At 47.2% G+C, this 13,027-nt stretch overlaps 1 non-coding gene across 1 annotated transcript; it reads right to left on the minus strand.

Moving 5' to 3' along the window:
- Positions 1-9,516: 9,516 nt before the first annotated feature.
- LOC127573971 (U2 spliceosomal RNA) lies at positions 9,517-9,705 on the minus strand. Its single transcript, XR_007956855.1, has one exon. It is a non-coding gene; the product is annotated as a U2 spliceosomal RNA (small nuclear RNA).
- Positions 9,706-13,027: the final 3,322 nt, after the last annotated feature.

Consider the following 13,027-nt stretch of genomic DNA (forward strand, 5'->3'; position numbering starts at 1 on the left):
CAATTAAAATGGAAATGTGAGTGAGTCTCGCACTGGAGAGAAGACGGCCATTGTACGTTAACATCTGTTCCTGTGCTGAAGTCTTCCTGGTGTGGCTGAGTTGAACATTCTATTGCAGAAGCTCAACCTGTCCCCCTCTCGCCGTCCAGGATTAGAAGCTGAAATATTTCAGCGGTTGGTACAAACGGGTATGTCCCAAACCAAACCACTCCAACCCACCCTGCCCCACCTCACTCCGTCCCAGGAATCACAGGGAGATCTGAGGGGCAAGATTTTCACACAGAGGGTAGTGGGTATCTAGAACGAGCTGGCAGAGAAGGTGGTGGAGGCAGATACAATTACAGCTTTAAAAGGCACACAGACAGGAGAGAAGTAGAGGGATACAGGTCTAATGCATGCAACAAGGAATAACATAGATCGGCATAAGGGTCGGGTGGACAAGTTGGGCCAAAGAGTCTGCTTCTGTGCTCTACAATTCTGTGACTATGACATAGTTTTAACTCAAAGTAGGTTTCAATGTCTAATGGCATGAGAAACAAATGCAAGGGTAGGCCATTCTGCCCTGTTAGCCTGCCCCACCATTCAGCAAGTTCCTGGCTGATCTTCCTCTTCAGACCATTTCCCCGCACTATCCCCATATCCCTCGATATTCAGAAATCCTGAGTAAAGGCATTTCTCTCCACCTTAGTCCTTTCTCTCAAACTAGTTATACACTCCTCCAGCAAGGGCAGCGTTCCCCCTGCACCTAACCTGTCAAGCCCTGAAGGAATTTTGCAAGTTTTGATGAACTCTAGAGAATACAGACACAGTCTACTCAATCTCTCCTCAGACAGCAAACCCACAGTCCTTGGAGATAGTCCAGTGAACCTTCACCACACCCCACTCTGAGGCAAGTACATCCTTTCTGTAGACCAAAACGGTGCCCAATACTCCGGGCGCAGTCTCACCAAGACCACTTGCAACTGCAATGTCCTCCTTACTTCAGCAATTGAACCCTCTCATAATAAAAGTGAAACCTCTTGATCACTGCCCCTTGGTTTGGTTCTGAATATCCAGTCTCTTCCAGCAACTGAGGGGGCTTGTGTGCACACTGTTTGTGAGTTTTGTGTCTGAGACTTCCTTCTGCAAAACGTTATCAGTGGACGGAGCAAGGGACTTTCTACATCCCTCACCTTCACTGCCAGAGGGATGGACCCTTTCCCAGATGCAGCGAATGCACCCCACACTCACTCACACACACACACACACACACACACACACACACACTTACATTCACACACACTCACCACAGACACACAGAAGTGCACACACACATACTCACCCACACACTTATACTCACACACTCATACACTCACCCACACACTTACACTCACACTCACAGGCATGCACTCTCTCATACACACACACACACACACACACAATCTCTCTCACACACACACACACACACACACACACGCAAACACACACACACGCAAACACACACACACTCTCACATGAACATAACTGTGCACATGAATACGCACATTTTCCCGCAAGGGTCGATGATTCACTGGCTGACGAAGCGTATTCTGCAAAAGAAATATTGCTTTAATTTCTCTTATTTCTCAGGTGGTTCAGTCGCCATGGTGACAATCTATCAGCTCTCATCCCTCTGGTCTTGGTTAATAAAACTGTAATAAAATTCCACCCATGGTAGGGAATGGGCTAATGCACAGCCAGCCCGCTGAATCCACCCACTGCACTTGGTAACCATGGTTAGTTTTTATCCCAAGCTGGTCCAATCATTACAAATATGGCCTTTGTTTTAGACATAAGCAAAATCCACTGCAGGAGAGAACCTTAACAAATTTATTTTACTGGTAACCGCTCGATTATCTTCTGGACAGTCCCAGCACTGGAAGGGAGGCCCTGAGCTCCTGGAATACATCCCACTGGAAGACCAGACCTGAAGTCGGTTCAACCCTTCCAGCCTGGAGCAGGGCAAGGTGGGTCATCAAGAGAAACGGTCTGGAAGTAGAGGGAGCTTTCACCACAAATCTTCAGTCATCTGTGGATACTGACCATCGATGGAAGGATTGCAAAGGTCACAAGAAAATAGGGGCAGGAGTAGGCCACTTGGCCCCTCAAGCCTGCCCCACTATTCAATATGATCATGGCTGATGTTTGCCAGCCTCAACTCCTCTTCTGTTCCAGTTGCCCAGAAACCTCAATCCCACAATCTTTGGAATATTTATCTGTCTCCACATTAAATATACCTAACAATCTGACCTCCACCACCCTCATGGGTAGAGGCAGAGAATGTGAGAGATTCACTGCCCTCTGAAAGAAAAAATTTCTATGCACCTCAGTTTTAAATGACCGACCTCTTTTCTTGAACTATATCCCCTTGTTGTGACTCTCCCACTAATGGAAACAGCTCAACATCTACCCTGTCAAGCCCCCTTAGAATCTTCTGTGTTTTGAATAAGGTCACTCCTCATTCTTTAAAACTCTAACGAGTACAGACCTAAACCGTCTAGGTTGTCTTGATGGAGCCGAGATGAGGCCATGGACATGATGCTGTCGCCATTACAGAGACGTGGTTGTGAGAAGGGCTGCTCGACATTCCAGGATTGTGATGTTTCAGGTGCGATTGAAAGGGATGTAAAAGTTGCACCACTGATCAGGGAGAAAGTCGCAGCAGCACTCAGAGAGAACGTTCTGAAGGACTCATTCAGGGAGAAAATATGAGTAGATCTCAGAAATAAGAAAGGTACAATCACGATGATGAGGTTATACAAGAGGCCTCCCATTATCCAGTGGGGGATAGAGGAACAGATATGTAGGCAGTTTATGGAAGGATGTAAAAGCAACAGGGTAGTTATAGTAGGTGACTTTAACTCCTTCAGTATTGGCTGGGACTCTCTTAATGCCAGAGGCTTAGATGGGGTAGAATTTTTGAAGTGTATCCACATATATTTTTGAAGTATATGTTTTGATATAGTATGTAGGTAGTCCAACCAGGGAAGGGGCCATACTGGACCTTGAACTGGGAAATGAGCCTGGCCAGGTGATCAGAGTTTCGATAGGAGAGCATTTTCAGATCAGTGATCATAACTCCTTAAGTTTTCCGATAGTTATTGACAAAGATAAGACTGGACCTCAGGGGAAAATGCTAAATTGGGGAAAGGCTAATTACAACAGTATTAGGCAGGAGCTGGGGGGAGTAGATTGGAAGCAGCTGTTGTTGGGTCACAGAGTTACAGAGTCACAGAGTTATACAGCACAGAAACAGCCCCTTCAGCCCAACTGGTCCATGCTGACCAAGATGCCCCATCCAAGCTATTCCCAGTTGCCAGCATTTGGCCCATAACCTTCTAAAAGTCCACATCTGACATGTGGGAGTCATTTAAAGGCCAGCTGGTCAGAATTCAGGACCAACATGTCCCTGTGAGGAAGAAAGTCAAAGATAGCAACGTTCGGGAACCTTAGATGACGAGAGATGTTTAGGCCACACCTACTTCGGCCCTGTCAGTTACCACTCCTTATGATGGCCAGCTCACCCTCCTTGAGTGAAGAGAGATTGTGAGGGTGATGGTTCCTGCCTGCCCAGTGTTGTGTGTTCCTGCTCCTTCAGGGAGGAAACCTCAGGACAAGCCAGGGCTGAGTAGGTGGCATCAAGCCAGTGTTGGTGTCCTCGTCTGTGAGGGTCCAAATGAGCAAACGTTGTCTTTAACTAATGAAGGACCCAAAGCTTCGCTTCAGAAAAAGCAGCTGCACCCAACCCAATGTCTTGTGAGAGAGAAAAATAGAGATGTTCAGACAGATGAAGAGATGGACACAGGGCAACCAGGGAGAGATAGGAGACAGGAGGCAAGATAGAGACCAAGAGCTGAGGTGAAAAGGTAGCTGAATAGATTGGTAGACAGATAAAGAAAGATGGGAATGTGTAGAGAAATTGACACCCAGGGAAAGATGGAGAGAAGCAGATAGAGAACAAAAAAGAACATCTGCCACATAGTGCTGTGGGAAGATAGAGGTGGTGAAATCTAGTGAGACATAAAGATACAGTGAGAGGGGGGAGTGGGGGGAAGGTGTATCATAAGGGAGAAGTAGAGAGAGAGAATGGGGGGTGCAATCAGAGAGAAGGAGATAGATAGAGAGAGATGATCAGCATGAGCATTGGCTAAAGACAAAGAGTCTAGACAATGACTGATGGGGAGGGTGGATGGTGGACACGGACAGATCAGTGCATCACCAGAGCCACAGAGAGGTAACTGGTGAACAGTACCATAAGCGGGTCTGTGCCTGCACCTTCAGTGAAGGTTTAAGCTCACAGATTTCCTCATCACGTGGGTGTTAGGAGGTTGCTCACAGTGACAATCCCTCCCCAGCACAAGCGGATCAGTGACAGAACAAACCTGGAACTCTAGTGCTCATTCCTTAATGTTCCCATGCCATCTGATAATTCCTTACAGGAGAGAGAGCCCCAGGAACAAACAGTGCCTTGTTCATGCCAGTCTCGAGAAAATTCTTACAAAAACCTCCATTAAATATTCACAAGAAACTTATTAAGCTGTGCGGAGAGGCGATGTTGAAATGCGTCACTGTCACGATGACTGATTCACCTTTCAAACTCACTGCACCCAAAGGCAAATGTCTGCCCAACCACTAAACCCTGAGAGAGGGGCGGTGAACCTGGTGAGGTGCTAGAAATGGGCAGGCGTGAGGATTGGGGCGCTGAGGTATAGTCTGATCAAAACAGGCCTGCTGATTTTTTTTAATACAAGTTACACATGGAAATTTCTCTTAACACTTATTTAACAATAACATTCCATGGTCCTGGAATGACTGAAGATGGCTCCTTCAGTGTGGTTGAGATGTTATTCTGGGATCACAGGTATAGAACATAAAACAGTACAGCACAGGAATGGGCCCTTTGGTAATTAGAAGTAAACTAGTCCCTTCTGCCTACACGTCCAGATCCCTCCATTCTCTGCATATCCATGTGCCTATTTAAGAGCCTCTTAAACGCCTCTATCATATTTGCCCCCACCGTCATCCCTGGCAACGCATTCCAGGTACCCACCACTCTCTGTGTAAAAAACTTGCCCTGCACATCTCTTTCGAACGTAACCAACCTCACCTTAAATGCATGTCCTCTAGTATTAGACATTTCGATCCTGGGAAAAAGATACCAGCCCTCTACTCTAATCTATACCCCTTGTAATCATATAACCTTCTATCAGGTCTCCCCTCAGCCTCCACTGGTCCAGAGAAAACAGCCCAAGTTTGTCCAGCTTCTCCTCATAGCACATGCCCTTTATTCCAGGCAGCATCCTGGTGAACCTCTTCTGCACCCTCTCCAAAGCCTTCACATCCTTCCTATAATGGGGTGACCAGAAATAAATGCAATACTCCAGGTTCTATAAAGCTGCAATATAACTTCCTAAGGTATGAAGGTCACAGGCAGCACCCAGTGTCAGGATTACAAGAAAGGTTGTTGAATAGGGAATATTGGGGGTGAATGTTAATAATCAACAGTATAAGTCTCAGCATTCAAGCCTGCTGTCGTTGAATAACCACTTGAACAGAGAATCAAAGAACTGCTACAGCGGGGATGGAGGCCATTTGGTCCATCGAGTCATTTCCTACTCACATTCAAATCGTACTCTTCCCCAGCAGCTCTGTGAATTTTCCCTCTGTGGCTCTTTAATTCCCTCTTGAAAGCACCAGCTGACTCTGTTTCCACCCCTGGATCACCAGTGATTTCCAGCTCTCTGATTTCCCTCACATTTTCCTTGTGGGTTTTGCCCAGCACTTGGAATTGTGTCTCCTGCCTCCTGACCCATCCATCATAGAACCATAGAACCATAGAACAATACAGAACAATACAACACAATACAGGCCCTTCAGCCCACCATGTTGTGCCGACTTTCAAACCACTCCTAAGACTATCTAACCCCTTCCTCCCACATATCCCTCTAGCTTAAATTCCACCATATGCTTATCTAACAATCATGGGGGCACTTTCCCTGCTTCACCCTGGACTACCTCTTCTTACCCTTCTTCACAATTCCAGACCCACCCTGGAGCTGAAGCCCCTTCAATGTTTTGCACGGTCCATTGAACCTATTCTTGCTCTCATCCTATCAGGAAGGTGCATCGCTGGCCAGGACAGCATTTATAGCTCATCCCTACTTGCCCATGACGGTGGGGGTGAGCCTCCATCTTGAACCGCTGCTGTCCTTCTGGTGAAGGTGCTCCCACGGTGCTGATGGGGAGGGAGGTCCAGGATTTAGATCCAGCGATGATGGACCAGCGAGATGTTTCCAAGTCCAGATACTTGAAGGGGAACCTGCAGGTGGGGGTGTTCCCTTGATTCTCAACTCTGCAGCCATTCTGGCAAACATTCCCTGCACCCCTTCTAGGATCCCGATGTCTGTCCCGAAGTGCCGTGACTTGAACTGGAATCAATACCCCAGCTGTGGCCTGACCAGTTAGAACACAAAACTGGACGGCACAGGAACAGGTCCCTCAGCCACGATGTCTGTGCCGACCATGAAACCGATCTAAACTATTCCCATCTGCCCGCACGTAGTCTATATCCTTCCGGAGAAGTTCACATAACCTCCCATCTTTTGAAATCTACATCCCTGATAATAAACTCAGCGTCTCATCTGCTCTCTCAACATCTCCTAACGAGTTAAAATATTTATGAACTTCTACAGCCAGGACATGTTGTTCCACATACCTTCCAGCCTTCAAACCTTCCATCTCTACTGTCCCTGAAGTTCTTTCTATTGAAAGATATCTCTTCCTCACTCCCTCTGTCATCACTTCAACCTGCTTCTCGACCTCTGTCTCTTTAATGCAATATATTGCTCCAACCGGCTTCCCACTGGAGCCCTTCTACAGGACTAATGAACCTGTTCCATCTCCATCGCCTCTGCTCCAGAACCAAGGTGAACCCGGCTCAGTCATCAACCTGCAGGAAGCAGAAAACACTTGTGTATATGCATGTCCTGATGCCAGGGTCACAGCATGTCCTAATGCCAGGGTCACCTCATGTCCTGATGCCAGGGTCACAGTCATCGTTCACATGAGGATGGGCCTTACACTCAGCAGCCATAAAACCAACCCTCTACCAACCTGCCCCTGCTTTTACTTAAAAATTAAACTTTATTCCTAAAATTATATACAGGAATTATAACACAATCAGTACATGTCTTTCTGTACATTAATTATGCCATCAAACCAATGCACTCCATGCACAAAGCCCCAACACCACTCATAGAATCATAAAATTGCACAGCTCAGAAACAGGCCCTTTGGCCCTCTTCGTCCTTGTCGACCATGATGACTATCTATGCTCATCCCATCTGCCTGTATTTGGCCCATATCCTTCTACTCCTTTCCTATCCAAGTACCTGCCTCTTAAACCTTTTAATTGTATCTGCCTTCACCACCTCCTCTGGCAGCTCGTTCCATATACCCACCACCCTCTTGTGTGGAAAACTTGCCCCTTAGATCTCCTTTAAATTTCTCCCCTCACTCTAAACCTGTGCTCTCTTGCTTTAGACTCCCCTACCCTGGGGGAAAGTCTCTATTTATCCTATCTATGCCCCTCCGTTTTATAAACTACTATAAAGTCAGCTTTTAACATTCCTGTGAAGACAAATCCAGCCTATCCACTCTCTTCTTATAACTACAGCCCTCCATTCCAGGCAACATCCATCTCTTCTGCACTCTCTCTATTGCTACTACATTCTTTCTGTTGTGTGGCAACCAGAACTGTACAATCCTCTTTGAACAATACAGCCTTCCAGTGTTTGTGGGGCTGTTGCACAGGACCCAGCCCCTCAGCACCCAGTGGCAGCAGGACCTTACACTGCAGTCCTTCCCCACAGAGCCTTTGCTTTGGATGCACCGAGCTTCAGTGCATCCGTCAACATGTATTCCTCTGCCAGTCAGCAGCATTCACTCATGGACATCTTGTACTGGAAGACCAACAAGTTTCGGGCAGACCAAAGAGCGCCTTTCACCGAGATGATGATCTCCTGGCAGCTCCCTTAGGTGGGATTTAATCACCACCCCCCACCCAACCCCCCCACCCCCAATTCCCAATTTCGGTCTGAACCAAGGATGACATCTAAAACAAAGCTCGTTTAACTGAACAGCAAACATTGGTATTCGGTTGATGACAACAGCCTTGTGAAGGTCGGCGCGACGGGGCCTTTACAACTGCCTTCACTGAACACCACTTGAGGAAAATTGATCTCTCTTTAAGTGTTACCAGCTAATTCTAATCCAATATAGCAGCAGACATGATTTTGCTCTTTCTGCTTGATCCACAGTAATAGTTTGCACAGATAGAAACCGCTACCTCACCCTGGGGAGAATTGTGAATGGAATTCAGAATTACCTGTTTATGATATGAGCTTCTCACAGACAAAATTCCCATTTGACTCAATACATTAGCTAACATTACTCTCATCTTAAAAATCCAAGCTCTCTCTCAAGGAAAACTGAAAATGCTGGAGGAAATCTGTAGGTCAGGCAGCGTCTGTGGAGCACTGAACAGTTAATGTTTCAGGTAGAAGATCCTTCATCACAAAGCTTGTGTTTGTGTAGTTTCCTTCACCAAGAGAGAAAGTGAGTCAGTCTAAGTGCTAGAGAAGGTGGGGGAGGGCACTGGGTGGAACAAAGTGAGCGTCTGTGACAGGGTGAAATGATGGACACCCATTGAATGAGCAGTTAACTCCTTTCTGGGTAACATGTTGCTAATAGAACATAGAACAGCACAGGAACAGGCCCTTCAGCCCACTATGTCTGTGCCAACCATGATGCCAATTTAAACTGCACATCTGCCTGCACATAGTCTTTGGCCCTCCCCTGGGGAGAATTGTGAATGTTTTTTTCTCCCCTGGCCTACCATTTGTAACCCCTCCCCATCTGCCCATCATCTCTCCTTTATCCGGTTTCACAACGCCTTCCAGCCTCTGTCTCCACCTCCACCCTCCCCCTCCCCTCTCCCACCTGGCTCCATCTGCCCATCATCTCCCACCTATTGCCTGTCAGCCTCTCCCTCTCTATACTGGCTATCTCCCTTCTCAGCGCTGACGCAGGGTCTCAAGCCGAAACCTCGACCACCCCTCCACCACTGCCACTCCCCCAACAGATGCTGCTCGGCCCGCTGAGTTCCTCCAGCAGATTGTTTGTTGCTCCAGATTCCAGCATCCGCAGCCTTTTCTGTCTCAGCTCCTCCAGCAGTTTGTTTGTGGCTCCAAACCTTCTAGTCACAAAGCGCCAATGTGTCCGAGAGACTCAGCCCCTCTGTGTCCAGTGGTGACAACATTACCTTACATTGAAGCATCTTCCAATAAAGTTTTTGAGATCACAGAAAGAGGCCAGTGAGCAATGTGGCTGTGAAAGTTAAAGAGCAACAGCACTTACTGTACAAAGAGCTACCCTGAATAAAGAACAGTGCAGCAATGAAAAAAATCAATGAAACTGAGTTTTTTTTCTTTTCTTTAAATTGTTAACAATCCCCCCAGAAAGAGGCGAGGCATTGCAATACTGGGTCAATGTACAGAGTGCATTGAACAAGCCCCTGTTCCATCACCCTGCTCCAAAAATCAATTAAATATATGGTCCCCAGAGAGGGGATGTATCAGATATTAAACTGATAATAAACAGTGCAAAACTCCTTACATTGTTAGTGTTACTTCATCAATACATTCAGTAGTGTTAACACATTTTTTACATAGCACATTGCCATATACAGTATGTGGCTCCCTGGGGTGATTTTTTTAATATATTTCAAAAATAAACTTTATTCATAGTAATATATATATATATATATATATATATATATATATATATATATACAAAAAGAATAAGCACGGTGCTAAAATTCTCTATGTTCTTCGTGTCATTGTGTCAAGACATTCAGTCATGTTAACACATTTTTGTCCATAGCACTGTTGCCACTTATGTGGCTCTCTAGGGTGATTCACCCTTTCATTGTGTGAAGGGGCTTCTCCACCCAACTCAGCCCCTCCGTGTCCAGTTGCAGAAGCACCCAAGGCTGTGGCCCTTCCCCACAGAGCCTTTGCATTGGCTGCACCAAGCTTCAGTGCATCCCTCAGCATGTACTCCTGCAGCCTTCCCTTATTGATATCTTGTTGTACTGGAAGACCAACAGGTTTCGGGGAGACCAAAAGGCGTCTTTCACCGAGTTAATGATCTTCCAGCAGCACTTGATGTCTGTCTCTGTGTGTGTCCCTGGGAACAGCCCATAGATCAGAGAGTCCCCTGTTACACAGCTGCACAGGATGAACTGAGACAAGGACCTTTGTATCCTTCTCCACACCATCTTAGTAAATCCAGTCTGCAAAGAAGTGGGTGACCGTCTCCTCCTCAATGCAATCATCACTAAGGCTGCGCACATTGCAAGTGATACTCTGACTCTTCAGGAAGGATCTGACCAGTAGGGCCCTGCTCACTGCCAGCCAAATGAGGCCTTGATGCTTGCGAGTTCTGGTGACGAGGCATTCTGCCAGATGATTTGGACAGTTTGTTCAGGAAACTATCCTTAGAGTATCCATCAACTCCCTGTCCTGCAGTGTCTGCAGGGTGTTCTGTGTTCACAACTGCCTGATGGACTTGTGGTCAAAGGTGTTTGCTTGGAAGAACTTTTCCATGAAGGACAGGTAGTACAACAACATCTATCTGACTGGGACATTGCGTGGCAACGGAGCCAGACCCATCCTCCACAACACAGGTAGAACCTCAGCACGTAGAGACACATGGTGCCCATGTTCGGATCCACGCACAGCTTGATGCAGCTACCCACATGAAAGTAGTCATCAGGATGAAGCCAATGCTGGGTACACTCCCGCCCCTGTTGTCCACCAACTTGTTCACCGTCACCCATCAGACTCGTTCCATCTTGGATCCCCAGATGAACCAGTAGACGGCACGGGTGATTTCCAAGGCAGAGGTGAGAGGTACGAGCAACACCTGCGTCAAGTACAACAGCCCTGAGATCACCTCACACTTGATGACCAAGTTCCTCCCAGTTATTGAGAAGGTGCACCTATCCCACGGTCCAAATTTTTGTTTAATTTTTCCTATGCGCTCCAGCCAATTCTTGTTACGTGCCTCGGTCCCTCCGTGCCAGATCCCCAGCACCTTCATGCAGTCAGACTTGAAGGTGAAGGAGCTGTTGGATCAGTCAGACCAGCTGCCAAAGAGCATGGCCTCGCTCCTCCTACCATGGATCTGGCCCCCGATGCCAACTCAAACTGGTCGTAGATGCTGATCAGTCAGCAAACCGATGGTGGATCCCAGCAGAAGATGGCGACATTGTCTGTGTACAGGGAGGTTTTGACGTGTTTGCCTCCACTGCCTGGCAACATCACCCCTCTTATACTCTCCTCGTACCTGATGCATTCAGCAAAGCTTTCTACAGAACACACAAACAAGATAGGGGACAGTGGACAACCCTGCCTTACTCCAGAGTTTACGGGGAAGCTATCAAGTTCCCACCCACTGATTTGGACTGCACTACAGATATCTGTGTTGAGCACTCAGGTACAATTCCTGATTCCCTCCCCAAAGCCCATTTTGGAGAGCACGTCCAACATGTACCTGTGTGATATCCGGTCGAAGGCCCACTGCTGGTCCAAGCTGACCAGGCAGGTGTCAACCCCTCTGCCCTGTATGTAGGCAATCGTATTCCTGAGCAGCACAAGGCTGTCAAAGATTTTCCTTCCTGGTACAGCACAAGTTTGGTCAGGGTGGATCAGACTTAACTCAGTTGGCGATGGCCTTGGACAGCATCTTATACTCTACATGCAACAGTGAGATGGGTCTCCAATTCCCAATGTGCTCCCTCTCCCCCTTCTGCTTGATGAGGGTGAAGATGCCCTTCCTCATGGACATGCTGCCAGCCAGAAGCACAGCATTGTATGCTTCCAGGAGTCCGGATCCATCCAGTCCCACAGAGCCGAGTACAACTCAGCCAATAAGCCGCCGCTTACGTGAGTTTTATTCGAGTCAAAGGAATGGTTGGAGCCAGTCATCTCCTCCAGAGTCAATGGTTGGTCCAAACCCTGATGCTTGCTGTCGTCTAAGACCTTCGTGATAGAGGACAGGAAATCCTGGCAGGCTGCGCTGTCTGTGTCCTTTCTGTAGTACAAACCGGCATAGAAGGATCTGCAAATCCTCAAAGTGATTGATGAAGGTAGAGCAGTGGATGCTGTCTACATGGATTTTAGTAAGGCATTCGACAAGGTCTCCCATAGTAGGTTCATCCAGAAAATTAAGATACATGGGATCTTGGTGACTTGGGCATTTGGATTCAGAATTGGCTTGCTCATAGATGCAAGGGGTCTTATTCTGGCTGGAGGTCTGTGACTAGTGGTGTTCTACAGGGATCTGTACTGAGTCCTCTGCTGTTTATGATATATACCGGGCAGGCATGGTAGTGTAGCGGTTAGTGTAACAGTATTACAGCGCCAGTGACCCAGTTTCAATTCCAGCCACTGCCTGTAAGGAGTTTGTACGTTCTCCCCATGTCTGTGTGGGTTTCCTCCGGGTGCTCCAGTTTCCTCCCACATTCCAAAGACATACAGGTTAGGAAGTTGTGGGAATGCTATGTCGGCACTGGAAGCGTGGTGACATTTGCGGGCTGCCCCCAGAACACTCCACGCAAAAGATGTATTTCACTGTGTGTTTTGATGTACATGTGACTAAAGAAATCTTATCTTATATACAAATGACTTGGATGAAAATGTGGATAGGCGGGTTAGTAAGTTTGCAGATGACACAAAGATTGGTGGTGTTGTGGATAGTGGAGAAGACTGGCAAAGGATACAGCGGGATATAGATCAGTCGCAGATATGGATGGAGAAATGGCAGATGGGGTCTAATCCAGGCAGGTGTGAGGTGGTACAGCTGAGAGGTCAAATGTAAAGAGAGAGTACACAATTAATGGCAGGACCCTTAACAGCATTGATGTAAAGAGGGATCATGAGGCCCA

This window comes from Pristis pectinata, chromosome 8, assembly GCF_009764475.1.
Source record: "Pristis pectinata isolate sPriPec2 chromosome 8, sPriPec2.1.pri, whole genome shotgun sequence".
Taxonomy (NCBI): Eukaryota; Metazoa; Chordata; class Chondrichthyes; order Rhinopristiformes; family Pristidae; genus Pristis; species Pristis pectinata.